The sequence below is a fragment of the Ranitomeya imitator genome, chromosome 6 (assembly GCF_032444005.1).
Source record: "Ranitomeya imitator isolate aRanImi1 chromosome 6, aRanImi1.pri, whole genome shotgun sequence".
NCBI classification, from domain to species: domain Eukaryota; kingdom Metazoa; phylum Chordata; class Amphibia; order Anura; family Dendrobatidae; genus Ranitomeya; species Ranitomeya imitator.
This window is the reverse complement of record NC_091287.1, coordinates 406,000,229-406,021,389: the sequence shown is the minus strand read 5'-3', so window position 1 is coordinate 406,021,389 and position 21,161 is coordinate 406,000,229.

Here is a 21,161-nt window from a genome sequence, read left to right as displayed (position 1 = left end):
TTTATCACCTGCTCAAGCATTAATTCTATCACTTGTGCAATACTAAGGCTACTTTCACACTAGCGTTAACTGCAAACCGTCACAAAAACGTCTTTTTCCCGAAAAAACGGATGCGTCAAAAAACTGCAAAACGTATGCAACGCATACAGCATTTCGACGGATCCGTCGCAAATCCGATAAACGGTTCCGTTGAAATGCTGGATGCGTTGCATACGTTGCATATGTTTTTACCATCCATTGCATCCGTTTTTACGACGGATCCGTTTTTAAAATGGGAGGCACCAAAATTTGATTGGCTACTGGAAACTAAGGGAAATCTATATACTGACTGTATTTACAGCCCATCTTTGAGGGTTTTAGTTTAGTGGCAAGGATGGATGGTGTAATTGGGAGGATTTCGAGTTTGGTTACTGAAGTTATATTTGAGATGAATCGCCTGGATATCATAGTGCGGGAGAAGGAGGCGGCAGCAGAAAGACGGAGGATGCAACGGAGAGTGCGACGATTCTGGATACATCCAATCAATGAGCTGCGGATGACCAGGGGTGTCCAGTCCACTCTCTATCTGGAGTTGCGGTGCAACCCACAGAAATTCTACAATTATGTACGGATGAGAATGGAACATTTCGATTATTTGTACATCAAAAAATAGGAGAGATACCTGCCTAGTTATGTGGCAATGCTCCAAATTAATATACACATCCGAAAAAGCAAAAGAGAAGCAATATAGCCATAAAATCATGAAATTTTATTACAAATAAATAAATACAAAAATATTCAAATTCATAAAAAATGGGACAGAAAAATATGCACAAGAAATAGTAGCCACCAAGAGGCAAAAAATATATACCATGTAGAAGCAATAAATCTACAGAAGCGCGATAATCAACGCACAATATGGCACAGTGCAAGACATAAATGTGATGTACATTGCGCATGAAAAGAATAACGCACAGGCATGCTAAATATATTTACCAGATGTAATCCTCATAGAGCATATAGATTGCAGTATAGAAGTATAAAGATCCTCCAAAGTAGAAAAAAATTTAAATGTGTAAGATGTTGCAGACATAACTCTAAGCGCTAGGAAAATAATCCCATACAAAGTGAAACCAGCCTAATTGCAAATAGTATTGTACTAATTAATCCTGCAACATAAGTCATGCCTGCAACATGATACATACATTGCCAGAACCATGCTCATAATGAGGCCAAAATAGCAGGAGCGTGCATGGTTAAACAAAAATAAGAGGGGATCATATAAAGTGCAAAATATAGCAAATGCGAGGATAGCAGCCAAGGGATTTACCTAATGGTGGTGACAGCAACCTGACGCGCTGTAGCCATTCGCACCCCCTCCTCCTCCTCTTCGTCCTCCTGCAGAAGCGAGAGTTCATCCACAGACCGCAGTCGCACAACCACTCCATCCGCAGCTGCCACTGTTGCACACCAGGTCTCCCATTATGGGGCAGCTACTGGCAAACGTCAGCAGGCTGTATTGGCTATGAAGTGTTTGGGCGACAACAGACACACCGCGGAAGTTCTGTCCGAGTTCTTGCAGAAAGAAACGCAGTCGTGGCTGGGCACTGTAGATCTTGAGGCAGGCAAGGTAGTGAGTGATAACGGAAGGAATTTCATGGCTGCCATCTCCCTTTCCCAACTGAAACACATTCCTTGCCTGGCTCACACCTTAAACCTGGTGGTGCAGTGCTTCCTGAAAAGTTATCCGGGGTTATCCGACCTGCTCCTCAAAGTGCGTGGACTTTGCTCACATATCCGCCGTTCGCCCGTACACTCCAGCCGTATGCAGACCTATCAGCGTTCTTTGAACCTTCCCCAGCATCGCCTAATCATAGACGTTGCAACAAGGTGGAACTCAACACTGCACATGCTTCAGAGACTGTGCGAACAGAGGCGGGCTGTTATGTTTTTGTGGGAGGATACACATACACGGGCAGGCAGTAGGATGGCAGACATGGAGTTGTCAGGTGTGCAGTGGTCGAAGATTCAAGACATGTGTCAAGTCCTTCAGTGTTTTGAGGAATGCACACGGCTGGTTAGTGCAGACAACGCCATAATAAGCATGAGCATCCCCCTAATGCGTCTGCTGATGCAAAGTTTGACGCACATAAAGGATCAGGCGTCTGCAGCTGAGGAAGAGGAAAGCCTTGATGACAGTCAGCCATTGTCTGGCCAGGGCAGTGTACAGGACGAGTTAGCGGGCGAAGAGGAGGAGGAGGACGAGGAGGATGATGGGGATGATTATATTTTTAATGAGGAAGCTTTTCCGGGGCCACTGGAAATTGGTGGCGCGGCAAGGCCGGGTTCTGGTTTTTGGAGGGACACAAGTGACGTGGATTTGCCTGAAACTGCCCCTCAACCAAGCACAACCGCAGATTTGAGAACTGGAACTTTGGCCCACATGGCGGATTATGCCTTACGTATCCTCAAAAGGGACACACGCATAACTAAAATGATGAACGATGACGATTACTGGTTGGTCTGCCTCCTTGATCCTCGCTATAAAGGCAAATTGCAAAATATAATGCCACATGAGAACTTGGAACTAATATTAGCAACCAAACAATCAACTCTAGTTGACCGTTTGCTTCTGGCATTCCCTGCACACAGCGCCCGTGATCGTTCTCACACGAGCTGCAGGGGCCAGCAGACCAGAGGTGTTAGAGGGGCAGAAATCAGAAGTGGCGTTGGCCAGAGGGGTTTTCTGACCAGGTTGTGGAGTGATTTTGCTATGACCGCAGACAGGACAGGTACTGCAGCATCAATTCAAAGTGACAGGAGACAACATTTGTCCAGTATGGTTACAAACTATTTTTCATCCCTTATCGATGTTCTCCCTCAACCGTCATTCCCATTTGATTACTGGGCATCCAAATTAGACACCTGGCCAGAATTGGCAAAATATGCATTGCAGGAGCTTGCTTGCCCGGCAGCTAGTGTCCTATCAGAAAGAGTATTCAGTGCTGCAGGTTCAATACTAACAGAAAAAAGGACTCGTCTGGCTACCCAAAATGTAGATGATCTAACCTTCATTAAAATGAACCACAACTGGATTTCGAAATCTTTTGCCCCACCTTGCCCGGCTGACACCTTGCTTTCCTATGAAAAGGTCTTGCCTGTGGACTATTCTGAATGCCTTTTCCAATCTCGTAATTTTCTGCACCTGATTGTCCAGCATACGACATGTTTACACCTCACTAAATGGCCAAACTCCCCACACGGGGCCGTGGTATCGACACTTGGCGACAGCACCCGTGAGAGTGCTGTTTGTCTGAAGAGGTGGGTGTGCCCGCTTTTGGTCGACGGCACTGCCAGTGGGTCCCTCCTAGTACAATAAAGTGTCTCTGGCGGTGGTGGTGCGCACCCAACGTCAGACACACCGTTGTAATATGAGGGGCCCTGGGCCTGTACCGCCGGCCACAAGACAGTTCCCCCCCCAGCTCAAACAGTGCTCTACCACTTGCAAAATTATCTCACAGCTCCACCAATGTTTAGTCTATGCGCTGACATCCTTCAATGCCTGCCACTGACAATACCATTGTATTGACATTTTTGTTATGTTAGGCCTTCGAAGCCTGTCTGCGGTCACTCCTTCCACTATGCCTCCACTGACCACACCACTGCTGCCCGTGTACCCCTGGAACCAATTTAAAATTGCCTACAGCCAGCCCAATTTTTTTATTTTAGGCCTTTGATGCCTGTCTGCGGTCCGTTCTTTCTACTACTACTACACTGACCAGGCCACTGCTGCCCGTGTACCCCTGGAACCAATTTAAAATTGCCTACAGCCAGCCCAATTTTTTTATTTTAGGCCTTCGAGGCCTGTCTGCGGTCACTCCTTCCACTAGGCCTCCACTGACCACACCACTGCTGCCCGTGTACCCCTGGAACCAATTTAAAATTGCCTACAGCCATGTGTTATTATTTTAGGCCTTCGATGCCTGTCTGCGGTCACTCCTTCCACTAGGCCTCCACTGATTACACCACTGCTGCCCGTGTACCTCTGGAACCAATTTAAAATTGCCTACAGCCAGCCCAATTTTTTTATTTTAGGCCTTCGATGCCTGTCTGCGGTCCATTCTTTCTACTACTACTACACTGACCAGGCCACTGCTGCCCGTGTACCCCTGGAACCAATTTAAAATTGCCTACAGCCATGTGTTATTATTTTAGGCCTTCGATGCCTGTCTGCGGTCACTCCTTCCACTAGGCCTCCACTGACCACACCACTGCTGCCCGTGTACCCCTGGAACCAATTTAAAATTGCCTACAGCTATGTGTTATTATTTTAGGCCTTCTATGCCTGTCTGAGGTCACTCCTTCCACTAGGCCTCCACTGACCACACCACTGCTGCCCGTGTACCCCTGGAACCAATTTAAAATTGCCTACAGCCAAATGTGTTATTATTTTAGGCCTTCGATGCCTGTCTGCGGTCACTCCTTACAATATGCCTCCACTGACCACACCACTGCTGCCCGTGTACCCCTGGAACCAATTTAAAATTGCCTACAGCCAGCCCAATTTTTTTATTTTAGGCCTTCGATGCCTGTCTGCGGTCCGTTCTTTCTACTACTACTACACTGACCAGGCCACTGCTGCCCGTGTTTCCCTGGAACCAATTTAAAATTGCCAACAGCAATGTGTTATTATTGTTAGGCCTTCGATGCCTGTCTGCGGTCACTCCTTCCACTAGGCCTCCACTGACCACACCACTGCTGCCCGTATACCCCTGGAACCAATTTAAAATTGCCTACAGCCAGCCCAATTTTTTTATTTTAGGCCTTCGATGCCTGTCTGCGGTCCGTTCTTTCTACTACTACTACACTGACCAGGCCACTGCTGCCCGTGTTCCCCTGGAACCAATTTAAAATTGCCAACAGCAATGTGTTATTATGTTAGGCCTTCGATGCCTGTTTGCGGTCACTCCTTCCAATAGTTCTCCACTGACCAGACCAATGCTGGCCGTGTACCCCTGGAACCCAGCTGAAAGTGCATGTAGCCTCCTTTTTTTCTTTGTTTTATATTTAGAAAGCCCAGATGAACTACGCTGTGCAACGGTTCAAGCTACCCAGTCGACATTTCTTTTGCGAGAAAAGCCATCCCAGCCCTCCACCGGCATGAAAAAGTCTGCATTGTCATAGCACTCAGGCAATCAAACAGTAGAAAGGTGCACCTGACAAGAGACGCATGGACCAGTAGGCATGTCCACAAAAAGTTACGTGTCCATTACGGCGCACTGGGTTAATGTGTTGGATGCATGGTCCACAGGGGACAGCCTACAAAGTCTGTCTGCAGTCCCTAATTCCAATTTTCCTCCGCTGACCACACCACTGCTGCCCGTGTACCCCTGGAACCAATTTTACAGTGTCTACAGCCTAATTTTGTTATGATAGGCCTACTACGCCTGTCTGCGGTCCCTCCTTCCAATACTCGTCCACTGACCACACCACTGCTGCCCGTGGACCCCTGGAACCTATTTTTAATTGCATTGAGCATCCTTTTTTTAATAGTAGGCGTACAAAGTCTGTCTGCGGTCCACTATTGAAATTTTCCTCCACTGCCCAGAGCACTGCTGCTTGTGTACCCCTGTAACTTTTTTAAGCTGCAGTGAGCCACATTTTTGGGTTAAGTCCTACTACCTGTGTCTGTCTGCGCCACTCAATTCAGCTGTGTTCCTTTGAAAAAAGCTGAGCGTCAATATCTTGTTTTCAGCCTCTAGGAATTTTAAAACTGCATTGGGGGTACAACTTTGGTAGGGCCTACTAACGGTGTCTGCCTCCCCAAGGTGTGCCTCAGGTTTCCTCGCCATTGCTTCGATCTTAATGCTCTCGTTTAGTAGTTGTTGGAAACTACACTGCATTAGGCCTACAAATTGGGTATGGGGTGTAGAGAGATGGTGTGTTCCACTCCAAGGTGTTCTCCAGGTTACCTTTCCTGAGCTCCGATCTTCCGGCTCTCGTTTAGTAGTTGTTGGAAACTACACTGCATTAGGCCTACAAATTGGGTATGGGGTGTAGAGAGATGGTGTGTTCCACTCCAAGGTGTTCTCCAGGTTGCCTTTCCTGAGCTCCGATCTTCCGGCTCTCGTTTAGTAGTTCTTGGAAACTACACTGCATTAGGCCTACAAATTGGGTATGGGGTGTAGAGAGATGGTGTGTTCCACTCCAAGGTGTTCTCCAGGTTGCCTTTCCTGAGCTTCGATCTTCCGGCTCTCGTTTAGTAGTTCTTGGAAACTACACTGCATTAGGCCTACAAATTGGGTATGGGGTGTAGAGAGATGGTGTGTTCCACTCCATGGTGTTCTCCAGGTTGCCTTTCCTGAGCTTCGATCTTCCGGCTCTCGTTTAGTAGTTGTTGGAAACTACGCTGCATTAGGCCTACAAATTGGGTATGGGGTGTAGAGAGATGGTGTGTTCCACTCCAAGGTGTTCTCCAGGTTGCCTTTCCTGAGCTTCGATTTTCCGGCTCTCGTTTAGTAGTTCTTGGAAACTACACTGCATTAGGCCTACAAATTGGGTATGGGGTGTAGAGAGATGGTGTGTTCCACTCCAAGGTGTTCTCCAGGTTGCCTTTCCTGAGCTTCGATCTTCCGGCTCTCGTTTAGTAGTTCTTGGAAACTACACTGCATTAGGCCTACAAATTGGGTATGGGGTGTAGAGAGATGGTGTGTTCCACTCCAAGGTGTTCTCCAGGTTGCCTTTCCTGAGCTTCGATCTTCCAGCTCTCGTTTAGTAGTTCTTGGAAACTACACTGCATTAGGCCTACAAATTGGGTATGGGGTGTAGAGAGATGGTGTGTTCCACTCCAAGGTGTTCTCCAGGTTGCCTTTCCTGAGCTTCGATCTTCCGGCTCTCGTTTAGTAGTTGTTGGAAACTACGCTGCATTAGGCCTACAAATTGGGTATGGGGTGTAGAGAGATGGTGTGTTCCACTTCAAGGTGTTCCCCAGGTTTCCTCGCCAATGCTTCGATCTTCATGCTCTCGTTAAGTAGTTGTTGGAAACTACGCTGCATTAGGCCTACAAATTGGGTATGGGGTGTAGAGAGATGGTGTGTTCCACTCCAAGGTGTTCTCCAGGTTGCCTTTCCTGAGCTTCGATCTTCCAGCTCTCGTTTAGTAGTTCTTGGAAACTACACTGCATTAGGCCTACAAATTGGGTATGGGGTGTAGAGAGATGGTGTGTTCCACTCCAAGGTGTTCTCCAGGTTGCCTTTCCTGAGCTTCGATCTTCCGGCTCTCGTTTAGTAGTTCTTGGAAACTACACTGCAGTAGGCCTACAAATTGGGTATGGGGTGTAGAGAGATGGTGTGTTCCACTCCAAGGTGTTCTCCAGGTTGCCTTTCCTGAGCTTCGATCTTCCGGCTCTCGTTTAGTAGTTCTTGGAAACTACACTGCATTAGGCCTACAAATTGGGTATGGGGTGTAGAGAGATGGTGTGTTCCACTCCAAGGTGTTCTCCAGGTTGCCTTTCCTGAGCTTCGATCTTCCGGCTCTCGTTTAGTAGTTCTTGGAAACTACACTGCATTAGGCCTACAAATTGGGTATGGGGTGTAGAGAGATGGTGTGTTCCACTCCAAGGTGTTCTCCAGGTTGCCTTTCCTGAGCTTCGATCTTCCGGCTCTCGATTAGTAGTTCTTGGAAACTACACTGCATTAGGCCTACAAATTGGGTATGGGGTGTAGAGAGATGGTGTGTTCCACTCCATGGTGTTCTCCAGGTTGCCTTTCCTGAGCTTCGATCTTCCGGCTCTCGTTTAGTAGTTCTTGGAAACTACACTGCATTAGGCCTACAAATTGGGTATGGGGTGTAGAGAGATGGTGTGTTCCACTCCAAGGTGTTCTCCAGGTTGCCTTTCCTGAGCATCGATCTTCCGGCTCTCATTTAGTAGTTGTTGGAAACTACGCTGCATTAGGCCTACAAATTGGGTATGGGGTGTAGAGAGATGGTGCTTTCCACTCCAAGGTGTTCCCCAGGTTTCCTCGCCAATGCTTCGATCTTCATGCTCTCGTTTAGTAGTTGTTGGAAACTACGCTGCATTAGGCTTACAAATTGGGTATGGGGTGTAGAGAGATGGTGTGTTCCACTCCAAGGTGTTCTCCAGGTTGCCTTTCCTGAGCTTCGATCTTCCGGCTCTCGTTTAGTAGTTCTTGGAAACTACACTGCATTAGGCCTACAAATTGGGTATGGGGTGTAGAGAGATGGTGTGTTCCACTCCAAGGTGTTCTCCAGGTTGCCTTTCCTGAGCTTCGATCTTCCGGCTCTCGTTTAGTAGTTCTTGGAAACTACACTGCATTAGGCCTACAAATTGGGTATGGGGTGTAGAGAGATGGTGTGTTCCACTCCAAGGTGTTCTCCAGGTTGCCTTTCCTGAGCTTCGATCTTCCGGCTCTCGTTTAGTAGTTCTTGGAAACTACACTGCATTAGGCCTACAAATTGGGTATGGGGTGTAGAGAGATGGTGTGTTCCACTACAAGGTGTTCTCCAGGTTGCCTTTCCTGAGCTTCGATCTTCCGGCTCTCGTTTAGTAGTTCTTGGAAACTACACTGCATTAGGCCTACAAATTGGGTATGGGGTGTAGAGAGATGGTGTGTTCCTCTCCAAGGTGTTCTCCAGGTTGCCTTTCCTGAGCTTCGATCTTCCGGCTCTCGTTTAGTAGTTGTTGGAAACTACGCTGCATTAGGCCTACAAATTGGGTATGGGGTGTAGAGAGATGGTGTGTTCCACTCCAAGGTGTTCTCCAGGTTGCCTTTCCTGAGCTTCGATCTTCCGGCTCTCGTTTAGTAGTTCTTGGAAACTACACTGCATTAGGCCTACAAATTGGGTATGGGGTGTAGAGAGATGGTGTGTTCCACTCCAAGGTGTTCTCCAGGTTGCCTTTCCTGAGCTTCGATCTTCCGGCTCTCGTTTAGTAGTTCTTGGAAACTACACTGCATTAGGCCTACAAATTGGGTATGGGGTGTAGAGAGATGGTGTGTTCCACTCCAAGGTGTTCTCCAGGCTGCCTTTCCTGAGCTTCGATCTTCCGGCTCTCGTTTAGTAGTTGTTGGAAACTACACTGCATTAGGCCTACAAATTGGGTATGGGGTGCAGAGAGATGGTGTGTTCCACTCCAAGGTGTTCTCCAGGTTGCCTTTCCTGAGCTTTGATCTTCCGGCTCTCGTTTAGTAGTTGTTGGAAACTACGCTGCATTAGGCCTACAAATTGGGTATGGGGTGTAGAGAGATGGTGTGTTCCACTCCAAGGTGTTCCCCAGGTTTCCTCGCCAATGCTTCGATCTTCATGCTCTCGTTTAGTAGTTGTTGGAAACTACGCTGCATTAGGCCTACAAATTGGGTATGGGGTGTAGAGAGATGGTGTGTTCCACTCCAAGGTGTTCTCCAGGTTGCCTTTCCTGAGCTTCGATCTTCCGGCTCTCGTTTAGTAGTTCTTGGAAACTACACTGCATTAGGCCTACAAATTGGGTATGGGGTGTAGAGAGATGGTGTGTTCCACTCCAAGGTGTTCTCCAGGTTGCCTTTCCTGAGCTTCGATCTTCCGGCTCTCGTTTAGTAGTTCTTGGAAACTACACTGCATTAGGCCTACAAATTGGGTATGGGGTGTAGAGAGATGGTGTGTTCCACTCCAAGGTGTTCTCCAGGTTGCCTTTCCTGAGCTTCGATCTTCCGGCTCTCGTTTAGTAGTTCTTGGAAACTACACTGCATTAGGCCTACAAATTGGGTATGGGGTGTAGAGAGATGGTGTGTTCCACTCCAAGGTGTTCTCCAGGTTGCCTTTCCTGAGCTTCGATCTTCCGGCTCTCGTTTAGTAGTTGTTGGAAACTACGCTGCATTAGGCCTACAAATTGGGTATGGGGTGTAGAGAGATGGTGTGTTCCACTCCAAGGTGTTCCCCAGGTTTCCTCGCCAATGCTTCGATCTTCATGCTCTCGTTTAGTAGTTGTTGGAAACTACGCTGCATTAGGCCTACAAATTGGGTATGGGGTGTAGAGAGATGGTGTGTTCCACTCCAAGGTGTTCTCCAGGTTGCCTTTCCTGAGCTTCGATCTTCCAGCTCTCGTTTAGTAGTTCTTGGAAACTACACTGCATTAGGCCTACAAATTGGGTATGGGGTGTAGAGAGATGGTGTGTTCCACTCCAAGGTGTTCTCCAGGTTGCCTTTCCTGAGCTTCGATCTTCCGGCTCTCGTTTAGTAGTTGTTGGAAACTACGCTGCATTAGGCCTACAAATTGGGTATGGGGTGTAGAGAGATGGTGTGTTCCACTTCAAGGTGTTCCCCAGGTTTCCTCGCCAATGCTTCGATCTTCATGCTCTCGTTAAGTAGTTGTTGGAAACTACGCTGCATTAGGCCTACAAATTGGGTATGGGGTGTAGAGAGATGGTGTGTTCCACTCCAAGGTGTTCTCCAGGTTGCCTTTCCTGAGCTTCGATCTTCCGGCTCTCGTTTAGTAGTTCTTGGAAACTACACTGCATTAGGCCTACAAATTGGGTATGGGGTGTAGAGAGATGGTGTGTTCCACTCCAAGGTGTTCTCCAGGTTGCCTTTCCTGAGCTTCGATCTTCCGGCTCTCGTTTAGTAGTTCTTGGAAACTACACTGCAGTAGGCCTACAAATTGGGTATGGGGTGTAGAGAGATGGTGTGTTCCACTCCAAGGTGTTCTCCAGGTTGCCTTTCCTGAGCTTCGATCTTCCGGCTCTCGTTTAGCAGTTCTTGGAAACTACACTGCATTAGGCCTACAAATTGGGTATGGGGTGTAGAGAGATGGTGTGTTCCACTCCAAGGTGTTCTCCAGGTTGCCTTTCCTGAGCTTCGATCTTCCGACTCTCGTTTAGTAGTTCTTGGAAACTACACTGCATTAGGCCTACAAATTGGGTATGGGGTGTAGAGAGATGGTGTGTTCCACTCCAAGGTGTTCTCCAGGTTGCCTTTCCTGAGCTTCGATCTTCCGGCTCTCGTTTAGTAGTTCTTGGAAACTACACTGCATTAGGCCTACAAATTGGGTATGGGGTGTAGAGAAATGGTGTGTTCCACTCCATGGTGTTCTCCAGGTTGCCTTTCCTGAGCTTCGATCTTCCGGCTCTCGTTTAGTAGCTCTTGGAAACTACACTGCATTAGGCCTACAAATTGGGTATGGGGTGTAGAGAGATGGTGTGTTCCACTCCAAGGTGTTCTCCAGGTTGCCTTTCCTGAGCATCGATCTTCCGGCTCTCGTTTAGTAGTTGTTGGAAACTACGCTGCATTAGGCCTACAAATTGGGTATGGGGTGTAGAGAGATGGTGCGTTCCGCTCCAAGGTGTTCCCCAGGTTTCCTCGCCAATGCTTCGATCTTCATGCTCTCGTTTAGTAGTTGTTGGAAACTACGCTGCATTAGGCCTAAAAATTGGGTATGGGGTGTAGAGAGATGGTGTGTTCCACTCCAAGGTGTTCTCCAGGTTGCCTTTCCTGAGCTTCGATCTTCCGGCTCTCGTTTAGTAGTTCTTGGAAACTACACTGCATTAGGCCTACAAATTGGGTATGGGGTGTAGAGAGATGGTGTGTTCCACTCCAAGGTGTTCTCCAGGTTGCCTTTCCTGAGCTTCGATCTTCCGGCTCTCGTTTAGTAGTTCTTGGAAACTACACTGCATTAGGCCTACAAATTGGGTATGGGGTGTAGAGAGATGGTGTGTTCCACTCCAAGGTATTCTCCAGGTTGCCTTTCCTGAGCTTCGATCTTCCGGCTCTCGTTTAGTAGTTCTTGGAAACTACACTGCATTAGGCCTACAAATTGGGTATGGGGTGTAGAGAGATGGTGTGTTCCACTCCAAGGTGTTCTCCAGGTTGCCTTTCCTGAGCTTCGATCTTCCGGCTCTCGTTTAGTAGTTCTTGGAAACTACACTGCATTAGGCCTACAAATTGGGTATGGGGTGTAGAGAGATGGTGTGTTCCTCTCCAAGGTGTTCTCCAGGTTGCCTTTCCTGAGCTTCGATCTTCCGGCTCTCGTTTAGTAGTTGTTGGAAACTACGCTGCATTAGGCCTACAAATTGGGTATGGGGTGTAGAGAGATGGTGTGTTCCACTCCAAGGTGTTCTCCAGGTTGGCTTTCCTGAGCTTCGATCTTCCGGCTCTCGTTTAGTAGTTCTTGGAAACTACACTGCATTAGGCCTACAAATTGGGTATGGGGTGTAGAGAGATGGTGTGTTCCACTCCAAGGTGTTCTCCAGGTTGCCTTTCCTGAGCTTCGATCTTCCGGCTCTCGTTTAGTAGTTCTTGGAAACTACACTGCATTAGGCCTACAAATTGGGTATGGGGGTGTAGAGAGATGGTGTGTTCCACTCCAAGGTGTTCTCCAGGTTGCCTTTCCTGAGCTTCGATCTTCCGGCTCTCGTTTAGTAGTTGTTGGAAACTACACTGCATTAGGCCTACAAATTGGGTATGGGGTGTAGAGAGATAGTGTGTTCCACTCCAAGGTGTTCTCCAGGTTGCCTTTCCTGAGCTTTGATCTTCCGCCTCTCGTTTAGTAGTTGTTGGAAACTACGCTGCATTAGGCCTACAAATTGGGTATGGGGTGTAGAGAGATGGTGTGTTCCACTCCAAGGTGTTCCCCAGGTTTCCTCGCCAATGCTTCGATCTTCATGCTCTCGTTTAGTAGTTGTTGGAAACTACGCTGCATTAAGCCTACAAATTGGGTATGGGGTGTAGAGAGATGGTGTGTTCCACTCCAAGGTGTTCTCCAGGTTGCCTTTCCTGAGCTTCGATCTTCCGGCTCTCGTTTAGTAGTTGTTGGAAACTACACTGCATTAGGCCTACAAATTGGGTATGGGGTGTAGAGAGATGGTGTGTTCCACTCCAAGGTGTTCTCCAGGTTGCCTTTCCTGAGCTTCGATCTTCCGGCTCTCGTTTAGTAGTTCTTGGAAACTACACTGCATTAGGCCTACAAATTGGGTATGGGGTGTAGAGAGATGGTGTGTTCCACTCCAAGGTGTTCTCCAGGTTGCCTTTCCTGAGCTTCGATCTTCTGGCTCTCGTTTAGTAGTTCTTGGAAACTACACTGCATTAGGCCTACAAATTGGGTATGGGGTGTAGAGAGATGGTGTGTTCCACTCCAAGGTGTTCTCCAGGTTGCCTTTCCTGAGCTTCGATCTTCCGGCTCTCGTTTAGTAGTTCTTGGAAACTACACTGCATTAGGCCTACAAATTGGGTATGGGGTGTAGAGAGATGGTGTGTTCCACTCCAAGGTATTCTCCAGGTTGCCTTTCCTGAGCTTCGATCTTCCGGCTCTCGTTTAGTAGTTCTTGGAAACTACACTGCATTAGGCCTACAAATTGGGTATGGGGTGTAGAGAGATGGTGTGTTCCACTCCAAGGTGTTCTCCAGGTTGCCTTTCCTGAGCTTCGATCTTCCGGCTCTCGTTTAGTAGTTCTTGGAAACTACACTGCATTAGGCCTACAAATTGGGTATGGGGTGTAGAGAGATGGTGTGTTCCTCTCCAAGGTGTTCTCCAGGTTGCCTTTCCTGAGCTTCGATCTTCCGGCTCTCGTTTAGTAGTTGTTGGAAACTACGCTGCATTAGGCCTACAAATTGGGTATGGGGTGTAGAGAGATGGTGTGTTCCACTCCAAGGTGTTCTCCAGGTTGGCTTTCCTGAGCTTCGATCTTCCGGCTCTCGTTTAGTAGTTCTTGGAAACTACACTGCATTAGGCCTACAAATTGGGTATGGGGTGTAGAGAGATGGTGTGTTCCACTCCAAGGTGTTCTCCAGGTTGCCTTTCCTGAGCTTCGATCTTCCGGCTCTCGTTTAGTAGTTCTTGGAAACTACACTGCATTAGGCCTACAAATTGGGTATGGGGGTGTAGAGAGATGGTGTGTTCCACTCCAAGGTGTTCTCCAGGTTGCCTTTCCTGAGCTTCGATCTTCCGGCTCTCGTTTAGTAGTTGTTGGAAACTACACTGCATTAGGCCTACAAATTGGGTATGGGGTGTAGAGAGATAGTGTGTTCCACTCCAAGGTGTTCTCCAGGTTGCCTTTCCTGAGCTTTGATCTTCCGCCTCTCGTTTAGTAGTTGTTGGAAACTACGCTGCATTAGGCCTACAAATTGGGTATGGGGTGTAGAGAGATGGTGTGTTCCACTCCAAGGTGTTCCCCAGGTTTCCTCGCCAATGCTTCGATCTTCATGCTCTCGTTTAGTAGTTGTTGGAAACTACGCTGCATTAAGCCTACAAATTGGGTATGGGGTGTAGAGAGATGGTGTGTTCCACTCCAAGGTGTTCTCCAGGTTGCCTTTCCTGAGCTTCGATCTTCCGGCTCTCGTTTAGTAGTTGTTGGAAACTACACTGCATTAGGCCTACAAATTGGGTATGGGGTGTAGAGAGATGGTGTGTTCCACTCCAAGGTGTTCTCCAGGTTGCCTTTCCTGAGCTTCGATCTTCCGGCTCTCGTTTAGTAGTTCTTGGAAACTACACTGCATTAGGCCTACAAATTGGGTATGGGGTGTAGAGAGATGGTGTGTTCCACTCCAAGGTGTTCTCCAGGTTGCCTTTCCTGAGCTTCGATCTTCCGGCTCTCGTTTAGTAGTTCTTGGAAACTACACTGCATTAGGCCTACAAATTGGGTATGGGGTGTAGAGAGATGGTGTGTTCCACTCCAAGGTGTTCTCCAGGTTGCCTTTCCTGAGCTTCGATCTTCCGGCTCTCGTTTAGTAGTTCTTGGAAACTACACTGCATTAGGCCTACAAATTGGGTATGGGGTGTAGAGAGATGGTGTGTTCCACTCCAAGGTGTTCTCCAGGTTGCCTTTCCTGAGCTTCGATCTTCCGGCTCTCGTTTAGTAGTTGTTGGAAACTACGCTGCATTAGGCCTACAAATTGGGTATGGGGTGTAGAGAGATGGTGTATTCCACTCCAAGGAGTTCCCCAGATTTCCTCGCCAATGCTTCGATCTTCATGCTCTCGTTTAGTAGTTGTTGGAAACTACGCTGCATTAGGCCTACAAATTGGGTATGGGGTGTAGAGAGATGGTGTGTTCCACTCCAAGGTGTTCTCCAGGTTGCCTTTCCTGAGCTTCGATCTTCCGGCTCTCGTTTAGTAGTTCTTGGAAACTACACTGCATTAGGCCTACAAATTGGGTATGGGGTGTAGAGAGATGGTGTGTTCCACTCCAAGGTGTTCTCCAGGTTGCCTTTCCTGAGCTTCGATCTTCTGGCTCTCGTTTAGTAGTTGTTGGAAACTACACTGCTCTAGGCCTACAAATTGGGTATGGGGTGTAGAGAGATGGTGTGTTCCACTCCAAGGTGTTCTCCAGGTTGCCTTTCCTGAGCTTCGATCTTCCGGCTCTCGTTTAGTAGTTCTTGGAAACTACACTGCATTAGGCCTACAAATTGGGTATGGGGTGTAGAGAGATGGTGTGTTCCACTCCAAGGTGTTCTCCAGGTTGCCTTTCCTGAGCTTCGATCTTCCGGCTCTCGTTTAGTAGTTCTTGGAAACTACACTGCATTAGGCCTACAAATTGGGTATGGGGTGTAGAGAGATGGTGTGTTCCACTCCAAGGTGTTCTCCAGGTTGCCTTTCCTGAGCTTCGATCTTCCGGCTCTCGTTTAGTAGTTCTTGGAAACTACACTGCATTAGGCCTACAAATTGGGTATGGGGTGTAGAGAGATGGTGTGTTCCACTCCAAGGTATTCTCCAGGTTGCCTTTCCTGAGCTTCGACCTTCCGGCTCTCGTTTAGTAGTTGTTGGAAACTACGCTGCATTAGGCCTACAAATTGGGTATGGGGTGTAGAGAGATGGTGTGTTCCACTCCAAGGTGTTCTCCAGGTTGCCTTTCCTGAGCTTCGATCTTCCGGCTCTCGTTTAGTAGTTCTTGGAAACTGCACTGCATTAGGCCTACAAATTGGGTATGGGGTGTAGAGAGATGGTGTGTTCCACTCCAAGGTGTTCTCCAGGTTGCCTTTCCTGAGCTTCGATCTTCCGGCTCTCGTTTAGTAGTTCTTGGAAACTACACTGCATTAGGCCTACAAATTGGGTATGGGGTGTAGAGAGATGGTGTGTTCCACTCCAAGGTGTTCTCCAGGTTGCCTTTCCTGAGCTTCGATCTTCTGGCTCTCGTTTAGTAGTTCTTGGAAACTACACTGCAGTAGGCCTACAAATTGGGTATGGGGTGTAGAGAGATGGTGTGTTCCACTCCAAGGTGTTCTCCAGGTTGCCTTTCCTGAGCTTCGATCTTCCGGCTCTCGTTTAGTAGTTCTTGGAAACTACACTGCATTAGGCCTACAAATTGGGTATGGGGTGTAGAGAGATGGTGTGTTCCACTCCAAGGTGTTCTCCAGGTTGCCTTTCCTGAGCTTCGATCTTCCGGCTCTCGTTTAGTAGTTCTTGGAAACTACACTGCATTAGGCCTACAAATTGGGTATGGGGTGTAGAGAGATGGTGTGTTCCACTCCAAGGTGTTTTCCAGGTTGCCTTTCCTGAGCTTTGATCTTCCGGCTCTCGTTTAGTAGTTCTTGGAAACTACACTGCATTAGGCCTACAAATTGGGTATGGGGTGTAGAGAGATGGTGTGTTCCACTCCAAGGTGTTCTCCAGGTTGCCTTTCCTGAGCTTCGATCTTCCGGCTCTCGTTTAGTAGTTCTTGGAAACTACACTGCATTAGGCCTACAAATTGGGTATGGGGTGTAGAGAGATGGTGTGTTCCACTCCAAGGTGTTCTCCTGGTTGCCTTTCCTGAGCTTCGATCTTCCGGCTCTCGTTTAGTAGTTCTTGGAAACTACACTGCATTTGGCCTACAAATTGGGTATGGGGAGTAGAGAGATGGTGTGTTCCACTCCAAGGTGTTCCCCAGGTTTCCTCGCCAATGCTTCGATCTTCATGCTCTCGTTTAGTAGTTGTTGGAAACTACGCTGCATTAGGCCTACAAATTGGGTATGGGGTGTAGAGAGATGGTGTGTTCCACTCCAAGGTGTTCCCCAGGTTTCCTCGCCAATGCTTCGTTCTTCATGCTCTCGTTTAGTAGTTGTTGGAAACTACGCTGCATTAGGCCTACAAATTGGGTATGGGGTGTAGAGAGATGGTGTGTTCCACTCCAAGGTGTTCTCCAGGTTGCCTTTCCTGAGCTTCGATCTTCCGGCTCTCGTTTAGTAGTTCTTGGAAACTACACTGCATTAGGCCTACAAATTGGGTATGGGGTGTAGAGAGATGGTGTGTTCCACTCCAAGGTGTTCTCCAGGTTGCCTTTCCTGAGCTTCGATCTTCCGGCTCTCGTTTAGTAGTTCTTGGAAACTACACTGCATTAGGCCTACAAATTGGGTATGGGGTGTAGAGAGATGGTGTGTTCCACTCCAAGGTGTTCTCCAGGTTGCCTTTCCTGAGCTTCGATCTTCCGGCTCTCGTTTAGTAGTTCTTGGAAACTACACTGCATTTGGCCTACAAATTGGGTATGGGGAGTAGAGAGATGGTGTGTTCCACTCCAAGGTGTTCCCCAGGTTTCCTCGCCAATGCTTCGATCTTCATGCTCTCGTTTAGTAGTTGTTGGAAACTACACTGCATTAGGCCTACAAATTGGGTATGGGGTGTAGAGAGATGGTGTGTTCCACTCCAAGGTGTTCTCCAGGTTGCCTTTCCTGAGCTTCGATCTTCCGGCTCTCGTTTAGTAGTTCTTGGAAACTACACTGCATTAGGCCTACAAATTGGGTATGGGGTGTAGAGAGATGGTGTGTTCCACTCCAAGGTGTTCTCCAGGTTGCCTTTCCTGAGCTTCGATCTTCCGACTCTCGTTTAGTAGTTCTTGGAAACTACACTGCATTAGGCCTACAAATTGGGTATGGGGTGTAGAGAGATGGTGTGTTCCACTCCAAGGTGTTCTCCAGGTTGCCTTTCCTGAGCTTCGATCTTCCGGCTCTCGTTTAGTAGTTCTTGGAAACTACACTGCATTAGGCCTACAAATTGGGTATGGGGTGTAGAGAGATGGTGTGTTCCACTCCAAGGTGTTTTCCAGGTTGCCTTTCCTGAGCTTTGATCTTCCGGCTCTCGTTTAGTAGTTCTTGGAAACTACACTGCATTAGGCCTACAAATTGGGTATGGGGTGTAGAGAGATGGTGTGTTCCACTCCAAGGTGTTCTCCAGGTTGCCTTTCCTGAGCTTCGATCTTCCGGCTCTCGTTTAGTAGTTCTTGGAAACTACACTGCATTAGGCCTACAAATTGGGTATGGGGTGTAGAGAGATGGTGTGTTCCACTCCAAGGTGTTCTCCTGGTTGCCTTTCCTGAGCTTCGATCTTCCGGCTCTCGTTTAGTAGTTCTTGGAAACTACACTGCATTTGGCCTACAAATTGGGTATGGGGAGTAGAGAGATGGTGTGTTCCACTCCAAGGTGTTCCCCAGGTTTCCTCGCCAATGCTTCGATCTTCATGCTCTCGTTTAGTAGTTGTTGGAAACTACGCTGCATTAGGCCTACAAATTGGGTATGGGGTGTAGAGAGATGGTGTGTTCCACTCCAAGGTGTTCCCCAGGTTTCCTCGCCAATGCTTCGATCTTCATGCTCTCGTTTAGTAGTTGTTGGAAACTACGCTGCATTAGGCCTACAAATTGGGTATGGGGTGTAGAGAGATGGTGTGTTCCACTCCAAGGTGTTCTCCAGGTTGCCTTTCCTGAGCTTCGATCTTCCGGCTCTCGTTTAGTAGTTCTTGGAAACTACACTGCATTAGGCCTACAAATTGGGTATGGGGTGTAGAGAGATGGTGTGTTCCACTCCAAGGTGTTCTCCAGGTTGCCTTTCCTGAGCTTCGATCTTCCGGCTCTCGTTTAGTAGTTCTTGGAAACTACACTGCATTAGGCCTACAAATTGGGTATGGGGTGTAGAGAGATGGTGTGTTCCACTCCAAGGTGTTCTCCAGGTTGCCTTTCCTGAGCTTCGATCTTCCGGCTCTCGTTTAGTAGTTCTTGGAAACTACACTGCATTTGGCCTACAAATTGGGTATGGGGAGTAGAGAGATGGTGTGTTCCACTCCAAGGTGTTCCCCAGGTTTCCTCGCCAATGCTTCGATCTTCATGCTCTCGTTTAGTAGTTGTTGGAAACTACACTGCATTAGGCCTACAAATTGGGTATGGGGTGTAGAGAGATGGTGTGTTCCACTCCAAGGTGTTCTCCAGGTTGCCTTTCCTGAGCTTCGATCTTCCGGCTCTCGTTTAGTAGTTCTTGGAAACTACACTGCATTAGGCCTACAAATTGGGTATGGGGTGTAGAGAGATGGTGTGTTCCACTCCAAGGTGTTCTCCAGGTTGCCTTTCCTGAGCTTCGATCTTCCGACTCTCGTTTAGTAGTTCTTGGAAACTACACTGCATTAGGCCTACAAATTGGGTATGGGGTGTAGAGAGATGGTGTGTTCCACTCCAAGGTGTTCTCCAGGTTGCCTTTCCTGAGCTTCGATCTTCGGCTCTCGTTTAGTAGTTCTTGGAAACTACACTGCATTAGGCCTACAAATTGGGTATGGGGAGTAGAGAGATGGTGTGTTCCACTCCAAGGTGTTCCCCAGGTTTCCTCGCCAATGCTTCGATCTTCATGCTCTCGTTTAGTAGTTGTTGGAAACTATACTGCTTTAGGCCTACAAATTGGGTATGGGGTGTAGAGAGATGGTGTGTTCCACTCCAAGGTGTTCTCCAGGTTGCCTTTCCTGAGCTTCGATCTTCCGGCTCTCGTTTAGTAGTTCTTGGAAACTACACTGCATTAGGCCTACAAATTGGGTATGGGGTGTAGAGAGATGGTGTGTTCCACTCCAAGGTGTTCTCCAGGTTGCCTTTCCTGAGCTTCGATCTTCCGGCTCTCGTTTAGTAGTTCTTGGAAACTACACTGCATTAGGCCTACAAATTGGGTATGGGGTGTAGAGAGATGGTGTGTTCCACTCCAAGGTGTTCTCCAGGTTGCCTTTCCTGAACTTCTATCTTCAGGCTCTCATTAAATTGTGGTTAAACGGAACAACTGCATTTGGCGTACTAGTTGGTTTGGGGCCTACTATCGGTGTCTGCCACTCCTTGCTGTTCTCCTGGTTTCCTGTCCTGAAATTCCATTTTCATGCTCTCGTTAAGTAGTTGTTAATGTTAGACTGCATTTGGCCTACTAGTTGGGTTGGGGCCTACTATCGGTGTCTGCCACTCCTTGCTGTTCTCCTCCACTGAACAAAGCTGTGCCGCCTGTTTACTACGGTTGCCAATTTTGAACTGCATTGCGACTACTTACTGATTTGGGCCTACTCTCTGTGTCAGCCTCTCATTCCAGTTGTCCTCCACTGCAATGCCCCCTGGTTAGTCCTGTGTTACCAATTTTGAACTGCATTTAGCCAACTTTATTCTTTGGGCCTATATCTGTGTTTCCTCCTCATCCTGCCAATTGCCCAGCCAGTGATAGATGAGTCTGCTGGTACATTGACCCATAACGCAAAATTCCCTGTGCACGCTACACAGCAAGATTGTGACCCTGCTGAAAGTCAGGTTCCTCTTCCCGCATACCATACCACCTTACACGGGGACAAAGAGGAAGGTGCAGATGAAAGTGCAGGTTCCTTCATCAGGTGGGGGGAGGAATACTAGTTGGCGACGTCACTGGCACAGGGCCTCTCATAGTACGCAAAAGTGTTGCTGCCGGTGGGAGGCGCCCCCGCCATGCAAACACACCGCTGTACTTTGAGGGGCCCTGTGCCAGTGCCAATGCCAACGAGTGGGCCCCCCCTGCTTGCTCAGGATCACAGCACTTGCAAAGTTGAAATACTTACCTCTCCCTGCTCCACTGCCGTGACGTGGTCCAGATTTACTGGGCCCACTAATTACTTGAACCAGCCCTACCCCCCACAACTTTAGCCAAATGACCCCCAATTTCAAATGCCTTCCAATTATTATAAGGTAAATTACGATTGACAAGCTTCTTTAACAAGAATGGATGTTTTTGCCATTAAAATGGGCAGTGTAGGTGTTTTCCTGGCCTCCACTCACTGCCGACTATGCTCCCCCATTGACTTGCATTGGGTTTCGTGTTTCGGGCGATACCCGACTTTTCGCGATAATCGGCCAATTCCACTCGACTCGACTTCTAAGATAGTCGGGTTTCGCGAAACACGGCTCGACTCTAAAAAGGTCAAGGTCACTCAACCCTAGTGATGTTGAATACTTACACTCTACTCAGCATGGT